Below are 9,735 nucleotides of genomic sequence, written 5' to 3'. Positions count from 1 at the left end.
AACTTCTTCCTTCATCACCATAGGCTCTTGCTCATATGTTATTTCTTTAAATTCCTCTGTATCTGCCAATTCGTTGCTGTAATTCATTGTTGACTCAGTGGCACCTACCAACAACAATGGATGGAAGAATGGATCCTATTCTGAGGTATACAGAGGGGGATAGGTATCAAGGCACAGAAGAAGACTGACTAGGAACTATGAGACTCAAGCTGTTGGGAATCATTTGTGAAACAGAGTATATTATATGACACAGGAAAGCTACATCAGAGTTGCCACGAGTGTTGTTTCAAATGCATATTCCCAGTCTCCACTCAGAAATTCTGTCTTAAATGATCTGAGATTAAGAATCTGTATTTTCACCAGTTTCACAGGTGATTCTACTACAGACTATCTATAAGAAGATATTTGATCAAGACTGCTCACTGATTCTAGTATTTTACGTTTCTATACACCATTCGGAAGGAGGAGTGGCATCCACTTCCATAATAGCTTGCCTCCGGAAACCCTATGAGCCTGGAGAGAGGATGAAAGGCACCCAAACTTCAAGGACTCTCCTTCATAGGGTTGCTATGAGTGGCCTGCGACTCGATGGCACTTCACAACAACAACATACACCATTGGTGTGACTCTCTTACTGCTTTTTGTTAGATGCCTTTGAGCCAACTCCTACTCATAGTGACCTGTGTGCAACAGAAGGAAATACTATCTGATCCTGCAGCATCCTCACAATTATCCTGTGCTTGAGCCCATTGCTGCAAAAATAAGCTATCTTTTTGGCAGATTTCACATGCTTTTGTGCAAATTATTAGATGGGGCCAGTCCTTTAGAGTAAGACATCATGCTTTGTGTCTATTTTTTACCCCCCTTGAGTTTTATTTTTTGTTCCTTGGGTTCATCTTTGCAAGAAGAGATGGCTGATATTCCAGCTGTAAGCCTTCATATTCCAGGTTCGTACTAAAGCCAGAAGTGTCCTTGGAGTCTAGTTCAAAGCTGAAGACTGAACTATGGAGCAGGAGCCATTGTTGGAGACTGCCCTGAAGGAAGGGAAGGTTTCAGCCAGACTGAACTGACGCACAACCAGGAAACCACAAGAGTGGGAAGAACATTTCCAAGCCCAAGTCTTATGATCAAAAGAGGTGCAGGAAGCAGCTCTGCCAAGAGTCCTTTCTGTTGAGGCTGAGAGCCCTTTGAGCTGATTCTCTGAGCAGATGCTGTCACCAAAAGAACCTTCACTTAAGTGTTTTCTTGCTTTGCTATGAGCAGGCCCCATTGGTGGGTGGGAGTGAATTGCTGTCTTATTTTCTCTTACTATTTTCCTTCTGGCACTGGAAGCCACCTGAAAACATACCCTGATTTTTTTTTTAAACCCTTAGCTTTTTAGATTGTTGTTGTTTGTCAGTGGCTATTATCTGATGTGCAACTGATCTTCTAATACTTAGTCCATTGATCCAGAAAATGTAATAGCCTGGATTTTAATGGGAAAAGGAACTGGCATTTCCTTCACTTTTTGCATTATGATCATTACCCCTTCATTCCAGCAATGTGGACCTGTTTCTTTCTCTTCATAAAAATAAGCTCAATTAAGGATTATGTTCAGACCTGTTAAAGATACAGATCATGTTCAAATACGAAATAAAAATAATTGTGTTACTATAAATATTCACTCTCTCTTTGGCCAGAGTACTCACCAGTTGGCATGCAATAAATTGTATTATCATATGCAGGTCCAGTTAATACTTAGGGCTAGTGGGATAACTGATTCATGTCCTGAGAGCTAAATGACAGGTAGTTGTACTGACTATAGAGAACTTCAAAGTGATTGTTTAGTAATGGTGTATTTTTCTTGGAAAGGCAATACAATAATTCTGAACTACTGATTCTACTATGGGTAGACTTTTCTATACAAGAAAATAAAGCAAGTTAAATGGATCTTTTTATTTAGCCTTCTTTCTCTCTGTCTTACATCACATACATGACTATGTATTACATGAATCCATGGTTCCATTTCTTATTCTGCAAATGCTGATTGGATGCCATGGTAACATTGTCCATGTGACATAAAATCTAAAATCTTATCAAACATCTTCTTAAAATCACAGAAGTGTGAAGTGCTCAACTTTGGTTTTTGGGTGTTTGGGTTTTTTTGTGCTTTTTTTTTTTTTTCACATGTCCTATGTCTTGGCTTAGACTTCAAGATCAGAAAATATAGAAAACTCAATGTCTGAGATCAGAATTTGAGAGACTGTACATGCTGAGTAGCAATGTGAAAGTTTATTCTAAATTAAACCTTCTCTGAGTTTATTTTGTGAGGTGTAGCCTTTGTGAACACATTGTGCTGCAGTGCATTTTGGGACATGCCATTTTGGGGAAGTGCTAACTCTATACTCTGCTGACATTTGAAAATAAAACCCTTTCCTCCTCCCTTCTTTCTCCCCAACTTTTGGCTCAGCTTGTCCTACCAAAACACACTTCAAAAGACTTCCTTAAAGAAAGAATGTTTCAAAAATATAATATTTCCATCTGTTATTTCAATAATACATGCTCTGGGACTCTCTTTATGAACCATTTTCCTTTCTTTGCTCCCATTTAGATGTACAAATATTTGATTCTAATGCCCTGAGGGATGGTCAGCCAATCAGGTCTCTGAATTGTGAACATTCCTAACCCTATAATTTTGTCTGTAGCAGGCACCTCCCGCTGTGGAACTAACTGCTAAAGGATTATAGCCATGTAATCCCCAGACTGTTCCATCTCAAGGTTACTCTGAAGTGGAGAGAAGGAAGCAGTTTTAATTTTGATAAAATAAACTTTATTTTGGAGCTTTATTATTTGTTTTTCTTTCTCCTTTCAACACTTCATAATAGATGAGTCTGGTAATTTGAAGGCAGCTTCCCTGGTTGAGGTGCCCCTAGGCCACCCTGTATTCTTGGAGGTTTTTAAAGAGGTACCCACCAGCATTTGGTCCTGTCATTCCAAACTACAGAACCTGAATTTTTTCTTCCCCAGCCACACAGGAACTGAGGTATGTTAAATATTAGCTCATATGGCACATATTCAAGTAGTGTTTTTCTAATGGATACAGAAGATACTTGGTGTATAAGGAGCAGTGGTAGCACGAGGAAAGGTGAGTCTGACTTCTACCCACTTCACAAAGGGGAACAGTTTCCATCAATAATATCTGTAGTACTACACAAAATGCTATGAGATCAGACATGCCACTCCACATGCTCCTGCACCTATTTATACCAACCATTGGGCCCAATGTTTGTTGCAATTTGACTCACAGACTTTATTCACAGTTGAGAAGTTTACTGGCGAAATATGTTGGGCAGTGAGGGAGGCAAAGAATATCACACAATGTAAATCCAGGTTTAGTCCAGCAGTCCCAAGCCACATTAATAAGGCACTATTGCTCAGTTAGTGAAAGTCCAGGTTCAGTTCAGCAGCGCAAATGCAAGAAGCCTCTAGTTTCCTGAATCATTCAGTAAATTTTATCTCACAGGAGTTACAAGTCAGCTTTTCCTTCAATCATCCAGCAGGCAAAACCTTTAACTGTGGCTCCATCTCTAGGCTCCCTCTGTTTACAGCTTGCCATAGTCTCTTCACAGAAGCACTACAGTCTATTCACTCTCTGTCTACTACCATCATTATCCCTCACAGTGTGGAAATGCTCTTTTATATTGGTCCCACAGCTGCTGATGATTTACAAGATCATATGTCTACTGTTAAAGTAGCTGCAGACCATGCCCATGGCCTAACATAATGGCTAAAAAAGCCAGTTTTCAAGGTTTCTGATACTACAAACCACTTTGTCTTTTCTAGCCACTATTGCTCATTATATGAAGGATCAATTTTCCCTTTGCCATCGTCTATATTCATGGAAGTATAAGACAGTTACTTCACTCCTTAAGTCTTAATTTCCCCTTTTTAGAGAGTCAATGTCTGATTTTCCAGTCCTATCAAATCAGAACTCTGAGGAAACAACCATATGTTTTTCTCTGAAGTCTTCTACGTCAGTTGAAACTCAGATCTATTCCAGAACAAACCATCAGGTAACAGTACTCAACCGTAGTTCACAGAACAAAATATCTTCTCTTCATCTGGTTGGATTCTGGTCAACACACCCCCAGCCATCTGTGGCCAGTATATCAGGGATCCTCAGGACTCTGCCCCGCAAACTAGCAACACTTCTTCACATATCCATTCATCATGCTAGGTGAACAGTGCTGAAGCAAAATATCCAAACTCAGTATATCTTTTCATTTCTGCATATCTTCCACACTCATTAAGTGGACCCAGGTGGTCACTATGATTTTTGCATACTTGTAAGTTTCTTTTAACATCAAGTCCTAGAGAGGGGGCTCTGAGGGGAATCAGTTTTACCTTACTTCAATTCAATGGCAAAGTCTTTCTTTTTCTAATTGTATTCTTTCAAATGTAGCTCTCTTTAGAGTACTAGTAGGACTTAATCTTTCTTAAGCTATATTCCACATTCTACCAAATTTTACTACTCACTACAAACCTTTTAGGCCAAATTGTCCCTTTTTAAGATTCAATTAATATTCAATTGGCTTACATTTTTCTCTAAATTACATCATTATATCACAATATTCATTAATATTTCTATATCAATATCCATCAAGTAGATAATACTTTACACAAACTATAATATATATTTCAATATAATAAGATCCAATATGGTTAAATCAACAGAAGCCTTAATGAATTTACAATACATCTTAACATTATATATCCCTCATACTCATTTTTATATCTCAACATTATGACATAGAAAGAAAGCATCATACATAGAATTTTAAAGAAATTCTGAGTTTCATCTTCATTCTCTAACCTTTCATTTCAGAACATAAATGGCTTCTCAGGTTGTCTTTCCATTTTACTATCAGCAAAAGTAATCTATGGAGTTTTCCCCTCAATTTGTATAAACAAACAATTTTAATTGTATGTCTTCCCAAGTCCTACATTTATAAATCAAATCATGTTTCTGTGAATCTGGAGTAATGAATTCCACTCCTGACACCAATTGTATGAGGAGTATTGGTAACATGGGGAAGGCCAAGCCTGATTTTACCCACTTTATAAAGGGGAACTGTCTCCATCAATAATACACATAGTACTAAACAAATTGTGTCATGACGTGTGAGAATGGCACAGAAGAGTACAGAGTTCAGATCTGTTGTTCATAGGGTTGCTAAGAGTCTTACTGGACTTGATGGCATCTAACAAAAGTTATGTGGTCAGACACGTGACCCCGAATCTCCTGCACCTATTTCTACCAATCATTGGGTCCAATGTTCACTGCAACTTGACACAGAGACTTTATTCACAATTGTGGGGTTTATTAAGGAAATGCCATAGATTTGGGAGTGAAGGAGACAAAGAATATCACACAATGCAAGTCCATGTTTAGTCCAGTAGTCCCAAGCCAAAGTATTAGCAATACACATTTCCTCAATTAGTCAAAGTCCAGGTCCAGTTTCAGATCAGCAGCACAAATAAACTCTGGTTTCCTCAATCATCCAGTAAACTTTATCTCAGAGAAGCAGTTACAAGTCAGCTTTTCTTTCTTTTTTTTTAAAAACTGATTGAGACATTGAGATACATATGTGTGTGTATATATAAAATTAGTGAAAGTTTTATATATATATATATATATATATATATAGTGAGTTTATAGAAAACTTGGATTTCCATTCATTCATTGTTTCATATTTTCATGTTTTCTTCCATACCCCCACCCCTAGTTTGCATTTCTCTTTAAAAAGATTCTTTCATGGTTCCACAGTTTTCTCCCTACCCCCAGCCCCCAGTCCAGTCTGCTGTGCACCTCTTATTCATGTAAATAATACCTAATCATGCATTAATTTTGAACAGTTATTTCCCTCATCTGTTTCAATGTAGCATTCATTATTTATCCCCCTTTCTTAGTTTTCGCCCAACTCCCACATCCATCTTGTTTTATATCAGTGGCATTTTTTAATATTTGTCTTTTTGCGATTGAGATGTTTCGCTCAGCATAATGTCCTCCAGATCACGCATTTTGTATGCTATTATTATGAGCTGCTTAGTTTTCAGTGCTGTGTATTATTCAGGTTGCTTCCATATCTTTGCTACTGTGAACAATGCAACAGTAATCATAGGTGTGCATTATCTATTTGAGTGGCAGTTCTGGTTTCTTTAGGGTATATTCCCAGTAGCGGAATTGTTGCCAGTGATCTAACAAGCAAAGTCTTTAACTGTGGCTCTATTTCTAGGCTTTTTCTCTTTATACCTTGCCACAATCTCTTCATCCTCTGTCTAAAACCATATGATCCCTCACAAATGTGGAAAATGCTCACTGATATTTGTTTCACAGCTGTTGATGATATTCAAGTCCATATGTCCACAGTTAAAATAGCTAGGGACCATCCTATGCCCCTCATGAGGGCTAACACAGTGGCTAGAAAAGCTAATTTTCATAGTTTCTGATACCATGCTTGGGCACTGTCACCCAGATCTATTAGAAATGTCAAGCTGTATAAAAATTTTAAGTATCTTTTCTGCTTGTTTCACTTATCAGATTTCAATTTTAGAAATTATTGAGTAGACTGTATTGAATGTTACAACACAAATTTCATGGAAATCTCTTTGATATAAATGGGCAATGGTTTATAGTCTCAAAAGTTCTTTATATATTAAATGGAATATATTTTTAATCAATCCTAATCTTATTTTTTTTTCTGGGTGTGAAGAATAAAGCAAAAATTCTTTTAGAAAATTTATAACTTGATGGGTAGAAAAATATCTTTTCCAATATAAAATTGTTTCCTGTTCCTTTGCCCGTAATGTAAAAACCTCCTTAAAGTTAAAGATATTTACTTAAAACTAAGCTTAATTATTAGAATGTAAATTGCCAAACTTCACTGGAGAGAATGAGGCAACGCATTGTCATACCTTAAAAAGGAAGACATCCTTGACTCAGAAATTGTTTTTAGGAGTCAATAAGGAGCTCTGGTGGCCTAGTGGCAAGAAGCTGCATTGTAATCTTAAAGGCTCACAATTCGAGGCCACCAGCTGTTCTGCAGGAGAAGGGTGGGAAACCTCCTTCCATGTGATTAACGGTCGTGGAAAACCCACTGGAGTTTCAGCATTGGGCCATTTCTGGCCCTATGGTACACAGCAACAACAAAGTTAAAGAATAAATCCATGAGGACCAGGTTCTCTGAAGGAGCCAAACCAATGCTAGAGGAGATTCATTTATCTATACCAAACACACACACACACAGAGGAAACGGTAGAAATAGAGAAAGTAGAGAGAAAAATGTAGAAAGAGAGAGAGACAGAAAGATTCAGAGAAAGTAAGAAATGTTTATTTTAATAAAATAGTTCACATAGTTTTAGAGCTTGTTGTTGTTACGTGTTGTCGAGTCATTTGTGACTCATAGTGACCCTATGTACAACAGCTCTGAACCCTACTCTATCTTGAGCCAACTTTATTGTCTCTGACACGCCCACCCCCATTACCCCAGTCACTGAGTCAATCTATCTCATCCAGGGTTTTTCTCTCTTGTGCTGTTCCTACAACATACAGTTGTAGGGTCAAGATTTTATTAGTGTGTCACTAGGGGTCATAATGAGGGTGCTTTGGTGGTTTAGTGGTATGGAATTGTGCTGTCAACTCAATGGTATGCAGTTAAAATCCACCAGCTCCTCCATGGTAGAAATATGGGGAGTCTGCTCCTGCATGATTTATTGCCTCTGAAAAACTTTTTGAAGGATCAATGATAAGTCGATTCTGACTCAATGGTGCTCTATAACAACAGGAGTGAGAGTGAGTGGTGTCATTATCAATTTCAATCCTTGATTATTTGGCCTGGTGAAAACTGGCTGTAAGAGAAAAAACATCATATTTTAGAAACTGGTTTAAGGAATATACAATCTCTAGAAAACATTGCCCAAACCCTGCAAGGTTTTGCTAACTAGTTAGTACTAAAATTGTGTCTTCCAAAAGCCATTCCATTGTTCTAACAAGTATTATGATGTCAAGTAACACTTCCATGAACAATTCATTTGCTGCATAGTGAGTTCTTTGATCTAAATAAATTCTGTATAGGATACTGTTATAGTGAATAGGCATCCTACAAGTCCACAGATGGTAGCAGTGGCAGAGGTACTGCATGCATTGCACGCAGGAAAGGAACGTCAAAGCTATACACAGAGTAAATGTCTATCCAACTAAGAAGAAAATTCTGCCCTTTCCATCATAAAAATGGTCAAAATTAATCAACCTACAACCAGGTTGCTGGCTGATGGCACCAAGAATGGTCTATACAGCAAGGACTCTGTGTTGTTTGTTGCCACTGACAGATTGAGCACTAAGCTGTGGCTATATGTAGGCTGACTTTGGTGAGTGCAACTTCATGTAAAGTTTCTATCCTTGATTCCATAATCACTTTGTCTTCATTATGAATGACATGGATAGGTGGGGAAAGAGAATGGTTTTTCATAAAAAGTGTAAACTTACCAAACTGATTGTTAAAATACTCCTCTACCAAGATTACCTTATGGTTAATGTTCACAGGACTCACAAATACTGTTACTATTTTTTTTTTTGGTCAATTCACAGAGCAATACTGATATAACTCTTTGCCATATTTTCCTGTCACTGTCATCAGTTTTATAAACATTCTTCAAAATATCTGATCATTAAGTCAAATCACTGGTTATAGCCCATGAATACGTACACAATCACACATGTGGCCATCTATTCTTCCAGGCAAAATGAACAACCAGGTGTACTGCTTGAAGTTCTGCTCATTCAGAGGATATCTGTTCATTACTGTCCTTTAGGGAGGTCTCACAAAGAGGTTGCAGTATTGCCACTGTTCACTTCCAAGTGGTATTTGCACTTTACACCAAATCATCTGCAAGCTACGCACAACTTTCTTCTTTTTCCAGCAATTGATTTTAAAAACTCCCCAGTATTAAGGAATTGTGGTGCCAACTCAAAGGCATGCAGCTGCTCACAGGAAAAAGAGGGAATGATTTACTGCCTCTGAAAACCCACTGAAGGGTTTGGTATGGGTCAGTTCCAACTCGATGGTACACAACAACAGATTAGAAAATGTTGTGATAGAAGTGGAATCATGGGTATCTGGACTGCTTCTTCATGTCGCTTACTTGTGTCTTCAGGTTTTGCTAAGTACTACAGTTGTATACCACTTTTATTTAATGCTGCACTGCTACTGTACACATCTGACTTTGTGAGTCTGTGATTGAGACAATATATATTTCTATGGATTTTACTGGTCACATGATGACTTGATGTCCTATAGTAAAATGTTCAGACTCCAGTAGACTAAGAAACAAGTAAAAAACTCTCTCTCAAAAGGAGATAACAGGGCTTTGCTTTAAAGACTCAAGGACATGCTTTGTCATTCACCAAAATGATCCTGTCAAATACTCCAAATAGCATTTCTATTTGTCATTGACATTTTAAATTGAATCCACGTGATTGTGTGGCCCAAGTGATAAATCAGCTTGAATGGCTGCCTGAATGTGAAGTAAAGTCTTTTCTTATTCTGAACCCCACTCAAAATTAGCACCTTTTCAAGTTACTTGGTAAAAAGACCAGCTATCACACTAAAATTTTGCTTCCAAAATCCAAAGAAGATCCCTTGGTATCATGCCTCCATTTTAGTTAAGAGGGGCCAAATCCAACAACTTATGTTTCAC

The sequence above is a fragment of the Elephantulus edwardii genome, unplaced genomic scaffold, assembly GCF_000299155.1.
Source record: "Elephantulus edwardii isolate Elephantulus edwardi_28Jun2011 unplaced genomic scaffold, EleEdw1.0 scaffold00057, whole genome shotgun sequence".
NCBI lineage: Eukaryota > Metazoa > Chordata > Mammalia > Macroscelidea > Macroscelididae > Elephantulus > Elephantulus edwardii.
This window is presented reverse-complemented; position numbering follows the sequence as displayed.